Raw genomic sequence first — 17,553 nt, forward strand, 5'->3', positions numbered from 1 at the left:
TCGTGTGGGTGGCGGCCACTCGATGTGTCCCTTTCACATCGATGTTTCTCTCTCTTCCCCTCTCTCCTTCCCCCTCTATCTGAGTAAAAAATGGAAAAAAAAAATGTCCTCAGGTGAGGATAAAAAAAAAAAAAAAAAAGAAAGGCAATGCGCCTGCTACTAGGTGTTTACATTCAGGTGGTGTACCTGTGTGTGTGCACGCATAAAAGAGGTGTGCTGGTGTGCTAGTGTGCTGGCATACGTGGGTGGAGGAAGCTCTGATTGGTTATATTTGCCAATTTTGATTATATAAATAGTAATCTGGTATTCTGTGCCCAGGTTTTAATTTATAACGGTGACTGAGTGATAACCCAAAGAAGTCAATGCCACTGAAAGAAAAGTTTAATGTTACTCAGTTCCCCTAGAAATGAGAAGCGACAAGTCTTGGAGGGCCTAGGCCAGAAGCCTTTATAGGGGCTTTCATGGGGAGGGCCAGGCAGGGTAGAGTAAACAGTTCAGGACTGGCTAGTTTGAGTCATTTCAGCAGGCTTTGGCCTGTAGTGGCAGTCTCTAGTTTTCTGGTGCCTGACTCTAAGTAGAAGACTGCAGCCTCCTGGGATCCAGGGGCCTGATGTTGGAGGTCAGGTTCTGGATCACTCAGTTTGCATATAAAGACAGGCTTCTAGCCAAGCCCTTTACTCCCTAAATATTGGTTGGTCCTGAGATGGGTAGTGTCTCCCCAGCCAGAAAGATTTTTTAAGATGACAAAACACTGAAAATAAGAATCATGATTAATGCACCTGGCCAGTTTCAAGTTACCAGCATGATGTGGTCGATTGTGGAGGTGGAAGCTGTGTGCACAATCCTCTGGGAACCTGCCTGCCAGCCCCAGCACAGCTAACTTAACTGTTTCTTTTGTGAGCTTTTACACATACTCATTCATTCCATAGACAAGTTTCATAGCCCGCTCCAATCAGAGCTGAAGTCCTGTCAAGTGGGGGGCTGTAGCTGGATTGATGATTCCCTGCAGATCTCTCACCCCACATGCAGTGACTTGGGTGGACACCCAGCAGTACGTGGCCCCAGGAGGAACCAAGGACAGAGCAGAGATGGCACCCGGGGCTGCTGCTGGCGTTCAGGATCGGTGAGCGCAATCTTTATCGACTTTCTATTACATGTCTGACCATCCACAGACCCTGCAGATGCCACAGTGAATGAGTAACCACCAGGGCCTTCGAGGTGCTTGGAGTGGGATGGGGAAGACACGGATAAAAACCGTGCAGGGTGAGAGAGTGCTGTGCCAGCCATGGGTGCTAGCAAGAAAGGTTTTCCAGAGAGGGCAAGTCTGAAAGGATGAATGGGAGTGCCCAGGTGGAGGAAATAGGCAAAGGGCAGTATCACTGAAGGGAAAAAAAAAAAAATCCAGGTATATTCAAGGAGCTGCAAGTGGTTCAGTTCAGCGGGGACACGGGGGCGTATAGAGGAGAGAGATGCCATGAGGCTGGAGAACAAAAGGGGCAAGACCAACAGCGATCCCTCCCTCTGCTGGTCCTGTGTCCTGTAGGGAGCACTTCTCGACCTTTAATGATACATGAAGTCCCTGGCGATCTTGGTTAAGTGCAGATTCAGCTTTAGCAGGTTTGGGGCAGCCTGAGATTCTACAGTTCTAACAAGGTGATGCCCACACTGCTGGTCCATAGCCCACACTTTGAGCAAGGGTGTAGGTAAGAGAAGATCACTGGGTCTCTTACAAGAACTCCTTATATCTCCAGCACTGGTGTGGCAACATTATATAAGTGACTCAAAGTAATCTGGGATGAATGTCTTTGCCTTTCCACCCCTACAAAAGCCCAAGTACTACAGCGTTTACCTGCACCATAAAAAGGCAAATAAGAAAACTGTTGAAAAGAAATATTGCAGATTTGTGAGAACATCCTTCAGATGCACCAGAAAAGATCCAGGTTTAAACACTTCTGATTCTACAGGGAAAGCAGAATACATCGACCCCTATGGTCTTTTTTTGTTTCTAAGGGTCCTCCAAGTCCATTCAAAATCCTTCACGGGCACTCCGCCATGCACAGAAAGTCATGGCACCCCAACAAAGTGCAGGTGGTCCTTTTAACCAGACCTGCCTTGTTCTCCAAGCTCACCTTCCATAATCCCCACACATGCCTTATTGTCAAACCCTCTCAAGCCCCTCCCCACTTCCTGCAAATTCCTGCTCACACCTACGAACCAGCTCGGACATGACTTCCAGTCACCTGTCTTAAGATTCTGGGTGAAATAATTAGTTTCCTCATCACTTTGTGCATAATTATTCATTTACATTGTATCTCCGTAGTGTACTGGTATCACTCCAAACCTAACAATGTGTTGTGGTCACGTTGTGTCCCTCTACACAACAGCTATCCCAGACATGTGCAGGGACTACAGCCCTCAGGGTAGGGTCCTCAGTGCCTCTCTTCCTGCCTGTTTTCCGAATTCCACTGCCCTTGAATCTCTTTCCTTCCACTAAGCTTCTGTGCCTTTTTCTTGGAAGCACTAACCGGCTATAACATGACTTAGAGTTGTTCCTTCACTGCTGTTCAAAACCCCTTCCTAGGGATGGCCTTTGTTGATGGGAGGGTCTCAGCCAAATTTAAGGGCGTCAAGCTCAACACTTGCTTTGAGGAGCCCCCTGCCTCCCAAGAGCAACAGCATACCATCCTCTTGGGTCTTCCTGTAGCCACAGGAGGAATCAATGTCCCAGCATCAGCCAGCAGGGGGCAGTGCAAAAACACAAACTGGGGCAATCTTCCCCAGTGGTTTCTATCTCTGACTGGAACTGCCTTATGACCCAGTGATTCCACTTCTGGGATACCAAAGAAACCTGAAACACTAATTTGAAAGAATATATGCACCCATATGTTCATTGCAACATTATTGACAATAGCAAAGATTTGGAAGCAGCCCAAATGCCCATCTGTAGATGAGTGGTTAAAAATACAGTGTTACATTTACGCGATGGAATACTACACAGTCATAAAAAAGATCTTGCCTTTGGGGACAGCATGAATGAACCTGAAGAGTATTATGCTAAAAAACACAAGTACCATATGATTCCAATCATATGTAGAATCTAATGAACAAAATAACACACAAAATAGAAACAGATTCATAGACACAGAACAGACTGACAGCTGTCAGAGGGGAGGGGATATGCGGGGCTGGGTGAAAAGGGTGAAGGGATCAAGAAAAAACTCACAGATACAGACAACGGTATGGATTACCAGAGGGAAAGGAGCTGGGGGGAGGTAGAAAGGGTAAAGACAGATAAATGGTGATGGAAGGAGACTTGACTTGGGGCGGTGAACACACAATACAATATACAGATGATGTGTTATAGAATTGTACACCTGAAACCTATATAAGTTTACTAACCAATATCACCCCAATAAATTCAATAAAAAAATTGAAGATGGCTTGAGGCATTTCTCAGGTGCTGTGTCCAGCTGGATTCTTCCCTTACCACTTATTTCTATTAGATTAGAAAATCCTGATTCACGTTCTAGATTGTTTGGAAAGGCAGGAAGCTCTGCCAGTCAGTTCTGAATATTTGAATCAAATACGGGCCAGAAATTGTGATATCAATGATACCAGATCTGAGTCAGCAAGATCTTTTATTTTTTATGTTTTTGCCTGTCACATGCAGAAGTAGGAACGCTGACTATTATATTTAAGCTAGGAGAGGAAGACAAATGAGTTACTTTTTTCAGCTTTATTGAATTATAACTGACAAAAAATTGTAATATATTTAAAATGGGCATAGTAGTGGTAATTTGCTACACATATACATTGTCAGAGGATTCCCCAGGTAGTTAATTAACACATCCATCACCTCACTTTTTTTTTTTTTTTTTGTAAGAACATTTAAGTTCTACTTTCTTAGCAAAATTTAATTATACAACCCGGCTGGTGTGGCTCAATGGGTTGAGCATCATCCCATGGACTGAGGTCCCAGTGCAATTCCGGATCAGACCACATGCTCAGGTTGTAGGCTCTATCCCCACCCAGTAGGGGGCGTGCAGGAGGCAGCTGATCAAGTATCTCTTTCACGTCAATGTTTTTCTCTCTCCCTTCTTCCCTAAAACATCAATAAAAACATATTTTAAAAAAATAATTATACAATAGTGTTGTCCTCAGACCTTATTCATCTTATAACTGAAAGTTTGTGCCCTTTTACCAACCTCTCCGGCTCCTTCCCCCACCCCCAGACCCAGAAACGAGTAGATTTCTAATCCTCTCTGATGCCTTGAGTTCTAGAAAGTCCTTCTTCGTGTTCTGTTGGAGTGGACATGTCTTTTAAATATCATTTTAAGTGTAGCATAGATTTCTTTTCTGATAAATAAAAAGAATTAGCTAAGGTTGGGAAAGAGTCAAATCTTACATGTTTAACCATTTGCCCCACAATGCAGGTTTCTTAAGAGATGCTATTATTGAATCCACAGAATTAAAACCATGTTATTTTGGTCTAAAGTCATAACTTCAAGCTGTTCTGGCTACGGAGTGTGTTACTGAGATCCTGTAAGCAAGCCGCTTGGAAGCATACACATGTTTTTATTGACTTATCAGTACCATGAAGAAATGCTTCGATTTCATCCTTCATTTCAAAAACACATGTGAGCACTTTATTGAGTGCTTAGTATGTGCCAGGCCCTGTCTCAAGAAGTCACCTGAGGTTGCTTTAACTCTCACAACCCTTTTAGGAGGGCATTATAATTATTCCCATTTTACAGAAGGGAAGGCTGAGGCTTAAGGACTAGGCAATGATCACTAGGCAATAGCAGGAGACCCAGGCGGTCGAACTGGCTTCAAAGGCCACACTTTAACTTCCACATATTGTTACTTCCTCTTAGTGAATTTTAGCATTTTTACAGTTTTCATAAACAAGGTTGGAAGGTCATTTCTTACTGCTGGAGTCTTCAACTGAATGTCATGCCTTCATGTAGGGGCAGGGGTAGGGTGCATCCTCCTGGCTCTGTATGATCATTACACCCCCCCAAGGCAAGACCACGTGTGGATGGCATTCCTGGTCCCAGGTGTCCCACCGAGCTTTGGAAACCCTGGGGTCTGCCATCAGGTTTTCTGCTTAGGGGTCATATACATAGTCCTGCTCCCTGCTTGGTCCCCTGGTTTTCCTCTATGTTTCTATTTACCACATGTTTTTCAGACAAGAGAACCCCCAGGGCCCCTCCTCTCAGTTAGACATTCTCAGTTCACACGAGACCTCGGCCCAGCTTGCTGAGGGGTGGACTGGGCCGTTTCACCGAGAAGGGCTTGCTGCAGCTCTGAAGGAGGCCCCGCCTTCTTGGGCACCTTCCTCAGACCCGGGCTGAACAGGGGTGGCTGGGCTGCCGGGAGGCCAGGCGCAGCAGCTGGCCCAGCTCTACCCCAGCACTGACTCTCCCTCTGCCTTACAGAGAGCCTAACGGAGCCTGACATTCCTGCAGGCTTCAGTTCTAATCCCGGGTGGAGACCCATGAGAAAGGAGCGTCAGGTCCACCAGAGATACACGAATGTTCACAGTTGCTCTGTTCTAATAGCCACAAACTGGAAACAAGGCGGGCAGAGAGGGGAGGGAGCCTCTGCGGTGGTCTCCAGGCCGGGACGGGAGCGTATGGCCAGGGACCTTAGACACACGAGAGAAAAGCCAGAGCTGGCTTGCCTTGAGCTCGGCCCTCCATTTAGGGAGTAAGGAACCAGAGAACCAGAGAAGCTGAGAAAGTCAAGTTCAAGAACTTTCTTTTCTTTTTTAGTGCATTGCCTGTCTTCTGAACTACACCGCCCCCCCTCCCCCACCACCACCCACCCAGGCACTTCGGAGAGGCTGGTTCCATGCGGACGAATCCAAACAGCTTCAGCACAAACGGCAGATGAGGATGAAGATGGTCCAGAGGAAGCAGATCACCCGCTGTCCTGAGCCCCGCGACAGCTTCATTGTTCTCGGCAGGTCTCAGAGGCGACAGGGAACACCTGGGCCAGCTGAAGGAAGCCTTGGCTCCGGGTTTTGTCACCTCTTCCTGCTGGTGGGGAGAATGGGAGCTGGCAGGAAGGGAAACTGACTGAACAAAGAACCAGAGGAAAATCAGAGGCTGCCTGGGGAGAAGGTGCAGCTGGCCCGGGAGCTCAGGTCCGGGCGGAGCCGCTCAGTGAGAGCAAGCCGCTGCCTGGCATGTGCCTGGAAGCCGGAGAGCCCATGCTGCCACACCAAGCCAGGCTCTACACCCGGAATGTGACCTTCTGGATCTCAAATGGGATTTGAAACAGAGTTTTTAAAACTGGATCTTTTTCATATGTATTTAAAATAAAACTCATGTTAAAAAGCAAACACACACACACACACAAACCTATGTGTGAACATTATTAGCCAAGAATGAGGTTTCTCAAGTGAATTAGCCACCATCCAGAGATGCGCGCAAAGATGAGTTTGCAAGTTGCAGTTAGGAACGGGGACACAGGATCCTGAGAGGTTTGTGACATAAGACAACATGTGAGGGCCTTGGCAGAAAAGGCCCAGGCAAGTGGCTCTGACTAGGACAAAGACCGGTGGTAGGGCATTCTCTACCCTGGACGTGGCAGAACTCATAAAGTTCAGACCAGGACCCGGCTCCATACCTCCCTGGTCCCGAACCTGCTTATCCTTCAGAGAAGGGAGTCATAGGGGCGCAGAAGCAAGCAAGCGGTCAGTTATAAAGGCTGATAGTCTTTCCCTGGAGCCTCCAAGAAGAATGGGGCCAACAAGAGGTTAACTGCCATGGAAAACAACCAGGAGCGTGTGAAAACCGGCAGCCTTTGCAGTGGAGAGGCCCCACCAGGAGTGGACACATCCTATAACTTTGGACAAGGGTGCGGACCTCTCTGCTTCGGTGTCCCCACATGAAGCACAGCCCTTGCCGACCTGAAGAACAGCTGAGCAAATCCAGGGAGATGCTCAGGGTGAAGCCCCTGCCTCTGCTGGGGATCACTCTCCCCATCCAGGTCCAGAACCAGTGGTCCTCCCCCACTCAGTGAGCATTCCTAACAAGCTATGATATTTATTTATAAATTATATACGTGTACTTCTACTTGTTCAGTGCTTTATTTTATTTATTTATTTATTTTATTTATTTATTTATTCATTTTTTATTTATTTATTTTGGTATATGCCCTTAGCGGGAACCGAACCCGGGACTCTCTGGTCTGCAGGCCAACGCTCCAACAGCTGAGCCAAACTAGCCAGGGCTATACATGTACTTCTAAATATCATTAGTTTTAGTGGTCTATCTCAACCTGTTGCACTATTTTTTACTTATGTTTTTGCTGTAATTATTAGGCTTCTTAAAATTTTTGTGAGAGTTTTAGCCTAAGCAAAACTAAAAGATAATAGTTGCTAACATTTACATAGTCCCCACCAAGATGCTTTTCTAAAAGTTTTATAGGCATTTACTCCCTGCAGCAGCCCCATGAGGTGGGTCCTAATATTTTCCCCATTAAACAGTTGAAATAATGGAGGTGGGCGGAGAGTAATCCAGGGCTCACAACAGTGGAACAAGGATTCGAACTTGAGCAGTCTCGCTCACCACTCAAGGCACGTCAGGGATGTGTCAAAAGCATCATGTACAGCCCTAGCCGGTTTTGCTCAGTGGTTAGAGCGTCGGCCCGTAGACCAGAGAGTCCCGGGTTCGGTTCCCGCTAAGGGCACGTACCTCAGTTGCAGTTTGTCCCCGGTCCTGATTGGGGTTGTGTGGGTGGCAACCAGGCAATGTGTCTGTCTCATGTTGATCTGTCTCTCTCTCTCTCTTTCTCTCTCTCTCTCTCTTCTCTCCCTCCCGCTCTATCTGAAGATAAATGCAGAAATGTCCTCGGGTGAGGATAAAAATAAATAAATAAATAAATAAATAAATAAATAAATAAATAAATAAATAAAAGCATCATGTACAAACCAGTGAGCACAGGAAGTTTTCACTGGCAGCCTCCCCCAGGTAAAAGACTCTCATGCACCCCCAGGGTACTCCTTCCCCTTTACCTTATGCAATTGATATGGAGCTGACACACAAGCCACCAAGGTCAAAGTGTCACTGTTTTTAAGATTTAAAAATGCAATTATTTACATTAAAATAGAGGTTATGGTCTTTTCCCACCCCACTTGGACGCCAGCCACTGCTGCAGAAGAGGTGGGAGAGTGGGAGTAGCACAGCGTCTACACCACCAGAGGGCGCCCTAAAGCCACCAACTCTGACCTGCCAGGATTCAGCACAAACCTAAACGCCTATAACAAGGTCTTCTGCAGTGTTCGTTTTTCATATCTTCATTAACCATCAATTTGAAAGATGGTCCTGTCTTTCTTGGCCCCAAATCCTTCTTGGGGTTCGGCCTGGAGTGTGGAGCAAGGCTGTGACACTCAGCTAATGCGGGGGTGGGACAGTGACTATGAAATTCTCTTCGAGTCACAGAGCTAGAAGGTACCAACAGGGGAGGACACCTCATCCTCTGCCTCCACACCTACCACCTCCTGGAGACAGGTTTAAGACCTTCTTCGTGGTTTCAGGGATTAGGTGCCTGTGAGGACATTCTACCTAAACAGAAATCGATTTTTAAAGGTGCCCTTCACGCACACAAACTGAGCACGCACTCATGATTCTCCCCAATGTTCCGAGGTTAACATGAATGACACAGGCTTTTGGACTGAGTTTGACCGCCCTCCCCATGACTTTCCAAGACTGGTTCTCAGATGGGCCGGGGCGGCATGGGAAAGCAGAGAGGCAGAGCGCCCAGAAAAGAGTTCTGACAAGTTCATTCCAGCAGAGGTCAAGGGACCAAGAGTGTTCTCAGCCCAGGGGTCCCTGCATCTTGAATTCCCTTCCACCAAGGGGAGGGCAATGCCTAACCCCACAGAACACCGGGGGTGAATTAGCAGCATTATAAGGGGCTACTCACCCATACATATGGAAAGATCACTCATTTTTTCATTCAGTGCAGCCAAGAAGGATGTCTTGAACATGAGGGAGACAGCTGTGAAGAAGACAGACAAGATCTCTCTTTTATGAGGGCTTCCACTGTAGAAGGAGAGACAGAAAACAAACAAACAAATAAACAAGACGGTGTTGAACAGAGCTGAGGGAAGTTGATGAAACAAGGCAATGTGATAAGACGCTGATTCTTGACTGGGGTATTGCTACACAGATGCATGCTTTCAGAACCCTGCAAGCTGTACTTAGGACACATGCATTTCATTGTATGTAGATTTTATCTCAATAATAAACATGTTAAATAATGAAGAGTGACTGGGGAAGGATGATCAGGATGGCCTCTTTGCAGAAGGAACATTTGAGCTGAGACTTGAAAAATAGGAATGAAATAGCTGTGGCAATATGGGTGGTGTCTCTTTCCTGTGGCATCTGGCAGGAAGAGAAACTGTGTATTCAAAAGGCCCAAGTTGCCCTAGGGCCGGTTTGGCTCAGCAGTTAGAGTGTCGCCCTGAGGACCAGAGAGTCCCAGGTTCAGTTCCCACTAAGGGCACGTACCTCTGTTGCAGTTTGTCCCCGGCCCCGGTTGGGGTCGTGTGGGTGGCGGCCACTCAATGTGTCTCTCTCACAACAATGTTTCTCTCTCTCTCTTCCTCCCTCTCTCCCTCCCGCTCTATCTAAAGATTTTTTTTAAAGGCCCAAGTTGAGAGTGTATTGAGGGTATGGGAGGTGAGCAAAAGGAGCAGGAGGGCAGGTATGTGAGATACGGTCGAGGAGGTAGCCAGCAGCTGATGATGAGAACCTTGAAGACTGTATAGAAATTTATTCTAAGGGCAGTTGGAAGCCACTGGGGGGCCAGCTGGAGGAAGGATAGAGCTCCCCAACCTGATGGACCCCAAGGCAGAGTCTAAGGAAGAGGGAGAAGGAACAGCCACCTGAGGACTGGTGGTAGGAGTGGCCTAAGCAGGTGGACAACTGGGGTCCAGGTTGACCAGGGAGGGCACTGTGGCCACGGGTGGAAAAACCAGCAGGGAATGGGCAGGACCTAGAAGCCAGGAAGAGCCAGGCCCGCCGGGAGGGCCCCAAGGCCTGGGGGTTCAGCACGTGGTCAGCAGTGTACGCCTCTAAAAGGGGCCACAGAAACACAGCCAAAAGGTGAGCCAGGAGAAAAGGGCCAAGGCTGAATGCCGTCAGCAGGGAGGGCACTGCCCAACACGGGCCTGAGCTCTGTAAATGCCCCCTCCTATGAGTCCACAGGCTATCCTGTAGACATAGCTAAGGAAGCCATGTTCCAGGGAACAGATGCCGGGTTGGTCTACATGGTGCTTAAATCACGCACTGAGCCTACAGGGCAAAGTGTTTTTGTAATATGGGCAGGTGGCTGAAAATTCAGCAGTGTGTCCCCAAAATGCCTTCACTCATTTCTACCTAGCAGGTACCCTTGGGGTGACAGCTGTGTACACTAAGAAGTATGAAGGAAACCAACTCAAAGGTGCCCCCAAACACCCAATGGCCTGGACTCCTTAGAGAAGGGAAAGCCAGGTGAAATATCTGAGACGGGGCCATTTGCTGTCATCTGAGAACAGACTCACCCGAGGGGAGACGAGTTGGAGCAATCGCTTCGGCAGGAAGCAATTTCAGCACGCCTTTAAAGCTTACACGGAGGATGGCTCGGCCTTCTGGTTTACCAGGTGGCTCCTCCCCTGGCTCACACTATCTTTCCAGACTTGCCCTCTTTCCTGTCTCTCTGTGACTGAGATCTTACTTGTTTCCAGTGCTAAATCAATGACGGGGGGGAAAGACCGAAGCTTCCACAGTTCACTGGCTGCTTTGGTAATTACCCACCAACGTATGGTGGCCTTGCGGTGGCTTAGAGAAGGGAATGATCACTGGGAGGTGGGGGTGCTAGGGACGGGGGTCTGGGGTCAGCCATGCCTTGACCAAGAAAGGAAAAATGATTATAGTACAGTACACATCTCAGCTTTACAAAGCATTTTCATGTAGTCATATAATGTAAAGGTTGGACATGGATCCAACCTAAAATTATAATTGGCACAAGAAAGTGGAGGAGGGGGAGATGGAGAAAAATAAGACCCCAGATTAGCAAATCAGGAAGAATGCCATCAGTGTGTTACTGATAGATAAACTGGAAGACAACAAAGAGTCACCTGAGTGTGTTGAGTGTCGTAAGGAGGAATGGCAGTGAGGCCCAGGAGGAGCAGGTGAGAGATTTTTTTACTCTAAACTGTGTGCATGTATATTAGTTGAAGAAAAGGGAAACTATGTTTTGAAAAAAGTTGATCCATCACAGGAAAAGGCAGCATGACCACTGCCCATCCTTTTTCTATGTTTATATATGGAGTATTTGTGTGTGTGTGTGTGTGTGTGTGTGTGTGTGTGTGTCACATAAATAATACCACCCTGTCTGTATGTTTTACCAAGTAGTTATTTTCACTCAACATTATTTCTTTTTTTTTCTTCTTAATCCTCACCCAAGAGGATTAAGAGGAATGCTTAGAGAGAGGAAGGGAGAGAGAAAGAGAGAGAGAAACATTGATGTGAGAGAGAAACATCGATCAGTTCCCTTTTGTACCCACCCCCAATGGGGGATCGAACACACAACCCAGGTATGTGCCCTAACCAGAAATTGAACCAGCAACCTTTCAGTGCACTGGACGGTGCTCAATCAACTGAGACACCCTGGCCAGGGAACATTATTTCTTGACACCTACTTTCAGTTAGTGAAATTGATTTTGTACTAGGTCTATGGATCTTACTATACTTTCTCTAGAAATTCTGAGTAAATTGTTGTACACTGTGAGACATATTTTTTTAAATTGATTTTTAGAGAGAGAGGAAAGGAGAGGAAGAGAGAGATAAAAACATTGATGAGAGAGACAGAAACATGAGAGAGAACATCAGTTGGCCACCTCCTGCATGCCCCACACTGGAAATCGGGCCCACAGCCTGGGCATGTGCCCTGACTGGGAATCGAACTGGTGACCTCTTGGTGCATAGGTCAACGCTCAATCATTGAGCCACACCGGCCAGGCGAGACAAATCTTTATTACCAGGACTTTAAGCTCCTTTATGTAGTTCATTGAAATCAAATTATTATCTTTCGATATGTGCAAGAAAGTATTATAGATTTTGAATTTCCAGGGGATCATCTTGGGAACACTTTCCTTGGAGGATGAAGCTGTCTACACCAGGATGCTCAGCAGGATTCATTCACAGGCCCTGTCTGGATTTCCGTGCCTGGCTTGTTCTGTAAGTGGCATCCTGGGGATTTCTTATTTTTCCCTTCAACATGCTGAATGCCACGGTAGCCGAAAAAGCAACTTCATGACTCTAAGGGCAGCTTAAATTGAGTCTCATAAAGCCCGAAATCTGCATTATTTTCATCTTAATTCAGGATGAATTTCAGTGATTACATTGAAGAAACTGTGGTGCACAGTACTCAGCTGAAAATTCACCTTATTTTGTAAGTAGTTCCTTTAGCCAGTGGGGCTACAGGCAAGGAATGTTGTGGTGAGAATCAGAGTTGGTGCCACTTTAATATTGTTTTATCATTGTTCGAGGGGTTAGGGTTTAAGGTCAAGATTATTAGGATTCAGGGCTTGGGGGTCCAAGTCCAATTTAGGGCCAGGAAAACCTCGGGGTAATCTCTGTCACTGTTCTCATGCCATTAGGACTATTAGAGTGAAGGCATCCCATCATTGAGGGGATAAGTATAAGGTCAGGGTTCCAGTCAGGGTGCAGGCGAGTCTGCTCCAATCTCCTTTCCAGAGTTCAGAGTTCAGGGGCATTAGTTTATGGTAATTAGACTTTCAGTTTGTTATGTCCGTGGAGTCAGGGTCAATCATCCATCGTTGTTGGGAACTCAGGGTCTTCCAGCTCAGTATGAATAGCTTCTCTGGTTCAGGGTTTAAGTAAAGGTATGTAAACAGAGCCCTGCTCTTTGGAGCATAAATGCTGAGTCACCGGGGCTTGGGGTAATCAGGGTCAGGAAAGGCCACCAACAAGGGGTCTGCTCCATTACCTGTTACAGTTTAGTATTTCTGGGTCAGTAATGTAAGTTCATTGGCATTGTTCTAGGAGGATTTGGGGTCATTTGGAATTATTTCCAGTCATTAGGGCTGTGGGGTTGTCAGGCACATTAGCCACTGGGTCACTGAAATGACTAGGTTCTTTAGAATTAGGCTCACTAATTTTTTATTCAGGATATTTTACACATTTGGAATTAAAATTGTTTAGGGTTCAAGAATAAAGTATTTAAGAGACATTTAAGATTTAGGTTCTCTTGGGGTTGCTTAGAGCTTTTTAAGGATGGTTAATATCATTCGGCATCATTTCGTGTCATTGAAGGTCATTTAGAGCTTAAAGTCATTTTGAGCAATTTTTGCCTCTTCAGGGTCTTTAAGATTGTTTCAAGTGTTAAGTCATTTGGGGTGTTTTGGGATCACAAAGTGTTTAGAAGAATTTGGAGTGACTAATGGCCCATAGGATAGTTTGTGATGATCTGAGATCATTTTATCAGGGATTTCAGGAATTAAGATTTTTTATTTATTTATTTATTTTTCATTCTGGGTTCTCTTCAATGAATTCTTTTTTTTTTTTTTTAATCTTTATTGTTGAATGTAAAATGTATTACAGATGTTCCACATTTTTCCCCCATTGACCCCCTCCTCTCCACTCCCGCCCCCCTCCCGCTTTTTCCCACACTGTTGTCTGTGTCCATTGGTTATGCATGTAAGTTCTTTGGTTTATTTCTTCCCATCCCCCAACCCCCTTCCCTTTGAGGTTTGTCAGTCTAGCAACCAATCTGTACTTCTTAATCCCTTCACCTTTTTCACCCATTCCCCCAACCACCCCCCCAATTGGCAACCAACAAAATGTTCTCTGTATCCATGAGAATGTTTCTGTTCTACCTGTTCATTTTGTTTGTAGATTCCATTGTTGATAGATATGTATTCATTGCCATTTTGTTTGTTCATATATTTTATCTTTTTCTTCAAAAAGACCCTTCATCATTTCATATAATAACGGTTTGGTGGTGATGAACTCCTTTAACTTTTTCTTGTCTGGGAAACTCTTTATATGGCCATCAATTCTAAATGACAGCTTTGCAGGATAGAGTAATCTTGGTTGTAGGTTCTTGCTTTTCATCACTCTGAATATTTCTTGCCACTCCCTTCTGGCCTACAAAGTTTCTTTTGAGAAATCAGCTGACAGCCTTATGGGAACTCCCTTGGAGGTAACTAGCTGCCTTTCTCTTGCTGCTTTTAAGATTCTCTCTTTGTCTTGAACCTTTTGCATTTTGATGATGATGTGTCTTGGTGTGGGCCTCTTGGGGTTCATCTTGTTTGGGACTCTCTGTGCTTCCTGGACTTATATGTCTGTTTCCTTCACCAAGTTAGGAAAGTTTTCTGCCATTATTGTTTCAAACAGGTTTTCGATTTCTTGTTCTCGATCTTCTCCTTCTGGCACCCCCAAGATGCAAATGTTGGCCCGCTTGAAGTTGTCCCATAGGCTCCTTACACTATCCTCATTTTTTTGGATTCTTTTTTCTTTTTGCTGTTCTGATTGGGCATTTTTTGCTTCCTTATATTCCAAATCGATGGTTTGCTCCTTGGATTTCCGTACTCTATTATTGAAGCTGTGTAAATTATTCTTTATTTCAGTTAATGGCTCCTTCAATTCTAACTGTGTATCCATGATTTCTGACTGGTTCTTTTTTATGCTCTTGAGGCCCTCACTAAGTTCACTGAGGTTCTCACTAAGTTCATTGAGCATCCTTATAAGTAGTATTTTGAACTCAGCATCTGTTAGGTTGCTTATCTCCATTTCGCTTAGTTCTTTTCTTGGGGTTTTATTCTGTTCTTTTATTTGGGACCTGTTTCTTTGTCTCCTCATTTTGGCTGCTCCTGTGTTTGTTTCAGTGTATTTCTTAACGAGAGGTATGGGGCTAGCTGAGGCCAGATGCTGCTCGTTTGAAAGAATTTAGGAAAAACCTGAAGCAGGATCCAAGACAGGCCAATCCTATGGTTAAGCCAGTGGCAGCAGCTTGGGTGGGCCTGAAAGTTGGGTGGGGCGGGGCGGGGCCTCAGGGAATCACCAGGGTGGGGCTACCAATGTGAGCCAGGTTGCTGGAGTCCCAGATGTGGCTTCTGTCTGCCGCCCCAGGGAAGGGCTCACCAAAGGAACAAAGGCTTCTGACAGCACGTTTGCCCCGGAGAAAGCCCCCTCTCCAGCGCCAAACAGCTCAGTTCTTCCCTTTATGTCTCTGGCGCCCCTCAAGCTGCCTCCCCTCCAAGCTTAGAGGGTGAGAGTTCGATAAGTTTGTGCGCGGGCCCTTTAAGGAGCTGCCTGGGACTCCAGTCGCTTCAGCTTCCCTGAGCCTCAGTTCCTGCTGGTTTTTCCAGTCAGAAGTTATGGGGACTTCTCTTCCTGGCACTGGAACCCTGAGCGGGGCACCTGGTGTGGGACGGGGACCCCTCAGTCCCCAGGAAGGACCTTCCCAGCCGAGGTGTCCTTCTGATTTTTATCCGCTACACATGGGTGTGGGACCAGCCCCTCCGCCTCCGTCCCTCCTACCAGGAATTAAGATTTTTAAAGAACTTGGGTCAAGACCTTGGGGCTGTAGCTTTGGTGTTCTTGGCAGTGTGAGGTCTTTGTGTTTAGGATACGTCTGCATATTCATTCGTTCATTCCACAAATATTACCAAGATGCCTGCCAAAGGCCAGGTCCTACTCCAGGCTTTGGGTTACCCTCATGGAGTTTGGATTCTAGTGGAGGAGAGAGATAAATCAACAAATATATTCAGACAGTGAGAAGTGCACTGAAGAAAATAGATGCAGGAGTAATTGGCAGCTGATTGAGGTGGGCGCTCAGGAGAAGCCTCACTAGGAAGCCAGAGTTGTGTTGAGACCTGAATCAAAAAGGAGCCAAGCACGTGATGTGCTGGGGGGGAGAATGTTTCAGAAGGAGTGAATGGCGAATGCAAAGTCTGGCTTGTTTTAAGGACAGTGACTGTTGAGGCCGGAGGCAGTGGGGTCCCAGGAGTGGATGAGGGACCATGTAGAAGGTCCAGGTAGGCTGGATAAGGACCTAACACTCTTTTAAAGTCCCACGGTCAGGTAGGGTCACTGAATATCATGTGGGTGTTTTAGGTATAGAGAAGGTTCATTCAAGGTGTAGGGCCCTCTGGGAGTGTCAGGAGCCATTGTGGATCATTGAGGATCTTTTATGACCACTTAGGACCTTTTATTGTTGCATGGATTTTAAAAATTCATTCGGGATCATGTAGCATAATTATTGTTAAGGATTTAGGTTTTAAACTTTCTTAGATTTTACAGTTGGTTAGCACTGTTTAAGGGTATTTAGCACTTGGTATCATTTAGAGTTTGTAAATTTTATCTTGACTTCCTCAACGTTATTTATGTTCTTTTACAATTGTTATGATCTTTTAGGGGTATAACCCTTTGAACACACATACTCCAAGCTCTGGAAAAGCCCATGGCCTTTATTTTATTGATATATTTATATATATATTTATATATATTTTTTTTATCTTCACCCGAGGACATTTTTCCTTTTTTTTTTTTTTTTTTATTCAAATAGAGCGGGAGGGAGAGAGAGGAAGAGAGATAAAGAAACATCGACGTGAAAGGGACACATCGAGTGGCCACCACCCGCACGACCCAACCAGGGCCAGGGACAAAATGCAGCCAAGGCACATGCCCTTAGCGGGAACTGAACCCGGGTTTCTGTGGACCACAGGCTGATGCTCTAACCACTGAGCCAAACCAGCCAGGGCAAGCCCACGGCCTTTAAAAAATACCTGCAAGAGCCCTGACGCGGGCTTTCCAGCCTCTCTCCTTGAGTTGTCTGTTTTTCCCTTGATTTCTGCACAGGACTCTATATAGTAAGCTGTGGTGTCATTTTTGTTTTGTTTGTTTTTTAAATTGTCTCTGGTTAAGCCCCTGTGATGAACATACTAAATAAATACATTTGGTTTTTTGTTTTTTTTAAAATATTTTTTCTTTATTGATTTTAGAGAGAGAGGTAGAAACATCGATGAGAGAGAACATCATCTAGCTGCCTCCTGCATGCCCCCCACTGGGGATGGGCCCACATCCTGGGCATGTGCCCTGACCAGGAATTGAACCAGCAACCTCTTGGTGCATGGATTGACACTCAACCTCTGAGCCACACCGGCTGGGTTGGATTTATTTTTTAAGGTGCACAAGATAGGATAGGGGAATAGTGAGTGTCCCGTGTGCCCAGGCAGGTGAGGCACACATCCAGAATTTTTCATACCAGGCCCTGGTTAGCCAGGCTGGCGCCGCCTCTGGTACGGGGCTCCTGGTCAAGGGAGCTTCCAACTGTGAGCAAACAGAAAGCAGGACAGTCTGACAGGACAGTCTGGCTACCCTCGTGTTTCCAGAATTTATAATAGGTACTTTTTCCTCCTTTTGAAAACTTTTCTTTGCCCGATGCCTGAAAGCATTGAGAGTACAGTTAGAAAGTGGGTTAGGTATCCAGGGTGACTGAGCCTAAACACTAGGAATTCCCCAATTTCTCCCG

Source organism: Molossus molossus, unplaced genomic scaffold (assembly GCF_014108415.1).
Source record: "Molossus molossus isolate mMolMol1 unplaced genomic scaffold, mMolMol1.p scaffold_m16_p_6, whole genome shotgun sequence".
Taxonomy (NCBI): domain Eukaryota; kingdom Metazoa; phylum Chordata; class Mammalia; order Chiroptera; family Molossidae; genus Molossus; species Molossus molossus.